Genomic DNA, 3117 nt, shown 5'->3' on the forward strand with positions numbered 1-3117 from the left:
GCCGTGGAGATTTCTGCTCTGGGCGGGCAACTTGCTCACGGCATGATGGCTTCAACCCGCCTATGCCACCTGGCTAAACCCTAATCCCTTATGCCTAACTCAGCACCAGCCTGCGGCCCCCGCGGCCATGTCCTCTCCATCCCGAGCCAGCGCGGGGTGAAGCCACGCAACTTGTGCGGGGCGGTTTATTGCTTCACTAACGATGTTTCGTTAGCCAGTGATTGGTGAGCTGTGCGGTCGGCACTGATGCCAGTGGTACGGTGGATGCGAGGCATTTGCAAAATGCCCAGAGATACCGTCAAATGTCTAAACACCCCCAACCCCCCCCCTCAGATTCCTAATCTCTGCCCCATGTGCGGGTCCCCTGCAGCACGGCCCCCCTGGGGCTGGCGGGGGGCTCTGGGTTTTGGGGTACCCCAGGTGCCACCCTGCCAATGCACCCGCTGTGAAAAAGTACCCGCCAAGGCCGCATCTGCATTCCCCAAAGGTGGGTGCTGGTGCACCCCCCAGCCCCATATCCTGGTCTGACTGCTGTCCCATAACCGCTGCCACATCTCTTCCCACATCCACAGATTCCCTTTTTTTTGCTACTTTTCAAGCCCATACCTTTTAGCAAAAGTCTGAAAGCAGCAGAGCTGGGGGCAAACAGCCTCCAGCACAGCCCAGGCTTGTGCCCGCATCCTCACTGTGCCGGCAGCCCTCACCTCGCCAGCTCTGCCAGCTCTCCCAAACCCTTTATTTTTCCCCCCTCCTTCCCACTAGGTAGTACTGGGCAGAACAAGCTCCCGCCACCGAACACCTCCTCCCCTGCTTTATTTTACCAACAAAACCCAGGGCACCTGCTGGAAAAGCTCCTCACGTACACGCCAGCACAACGACAACATCCACCGGCATCACTGCTTCAGCTCTGCTTTCCCAGAAAATCCGGTGCCTGCCGTGATTTAGTCCCGCTTATAAAAGAAGCGAAGAGCAAACCAGGCTTCTGTCTAGTACAAAGAGAGATGGATCAGGATCAAGTGCCCTTCAGAAGCTGCGTCTCATCTCCCCCAGGATAAACACTTTCATGTCACGGCGGCTGCTGGGGGGGGCGCTCTGCCCGCCGAGCTCCAGACAAGTTTCCACACCGCAATCTCACGGCAGGCAGGCGCAGAAGCTCTCGCTTTGAGCAACTGCCTCTTCATTTATTAAAGAAAAGAGGAAAAAAAAAAAGGGGGGGGGAAATAAAAAATAAGTGTTATTCAGAGCGTTCCCACCATTGCAGGGGAGGGATGCTGTGAGCGTTGTGCAGGGAAAGCAGTCATGGCTGAGCTGGATCGTGACCCGGGAGCCCCGTGTGGGTGCTTGGGGTTGGTGAAACTGGAGAAAAGCTTCACGGTGCCTGTCGGGTGAGCAAAGGCACCCAGCCATGGGGACTCGGGTGCTTGCATGGCTCCCCAGACTGACCCTCCCTCTTCAGGGGGATGCACAGCCCCGAAACCCAGCCACGGCGGGGAGCTCAGCACCCTTTCCTGTGCAGCCTGGACAAAAGCCGGTGCTTTGCAGTTCCTAGAAGGAGAGGCGGGCAGCAAGGGCACAGATCCAGCATCCCATGCACCAGGGCTCGGGTTGCACTTCCCAGAAGCGGGCGACCAAGGGAAGCCAAAATTAGCAGGTGACTAATTCTGCCCCTTGGTACATCCCCTGCCCCTGCGCCACGGTGACCGCTGGTTATCGCAAGAAGATGCCAGCAATCCCTTGCCTAGAGAAAAAATGAGATGGAACGAGCCCAGAAGGCACAGGATGACCTGCATGGAAGGTTCTGGAGTTGCACCAGCCTCGGTCCCCATCCCTGTACCCCCTCTCACCCCTCCACCGACACCCGGGTCCAACCCTGCACACCCAAATGGGCGCTGGGGTGGGGGAAGGAAGGTAGATACAGTTTCCAGCCTCCAGTTTGGCGGTGCATAAACTAACGCTGGGGTTATTTAAAGCCCGAGTTTTAGCAGCGTTCAGCTACTGGTTGCGTGATCAGGATAAAAAATCGCAATCCTAATTCCTGGCCCCCCGGTGCCTATGGCAACTGGTATCCGTCTCCTTGGAAACTAATCTCGTGGTATTTGAACAATGTACCAAGGGCCTTTAATCTCCCAAACACTGTAAATCTTTATTCTAGCCTGCTCTCCTACTACCCCAAGAGCCAATATAAAAAGCCTGTTGTTTTCCGTGCAGTCACCGAGAGCCCAACTCGAATTTTATATTACACAGGCACATGCTTTTTTGCTTCCCCCCCCCTCCCCCCCCAACCTTTTTTCCCTTCTAAATTAAAGAAAAATCCCACGTGCACGATGCCCACAGGTGCTGCAGCACCGGCCCCACATCTCAGTATGAGGTTGGCTTTCCCCAAACAGTGCCCGATGCCCCATCCCGGTTGTCGCCCCAGTTTGCATGCCCACCTTAGCATGCCTAACTGGGCACTGCTCCAGATAATAATAATAATAATAATAATAACAAAAATCTAGCAAAAAAATCCCCAAACTGCAAATATACAAAGACACAGCACCCGGGCTGGGGGCAATGAGTTCGCAAGGGCTCAGCAGAGGATGGTCCACCCCAGCCCTCACCGTGGGAGTGGATGCTGGCGGGCACCTCATCTTCCTCCTCAACGCTCAACCCCGATGCTTTTTACTTTTGCAAAGCCGCTGTTGATGGCACTGACACCCCCGCCCGGCTCCCAGGCAGGGCTGGGGTGGCCTCATCCCCCCCCCGCCACGGCCACCACCGTTCATCGCCTGCTTTCTGCTCTGCCCAGGTAATTACCTCTGCGTAAGGAGGTCTCTGACGGAGAGCCGCTGCCTAATCTCATTATGTTTTAACTTTATCTCTAATATTTCTCTCTGGTTGCTGGTGTCTCAATATCGAGTATTCCCCGTGTTACAGGATGGGCTATTTGCTAATCCTTGGGCCTGACACTATGCCACGTAAATAAGTTTGATAAAAAAAATAAAACGGCTCTGTAAGGGGATGAGAGGAGGCTGGGAGATGGGAGCATCCCGCGCCCCGAGCTCCCCCCTCCTGCCTGCTCCCTTCTTCCTTATTTTATTTTACAGGATAAATTAAAAAGGTGACAGCAGGTCCTGG

Source organism: Egretta garzetta, unplaced genomic scaffold, assembly GCF_000687185.1.
Source record: "Egretta garzetta isolate BGI_Z169 unplaced genomic scaffold, ASM68718v1 scaffold108, whole genome shotgun sequence".
In the NCBI taxonomy this organism is placed as follows: domain Eukaryota; kingdom Metazoa; phylum Chordata; class Aves; order Pelecaniformes; family Ardeidae; genus Egretta; species Egretta garzetta.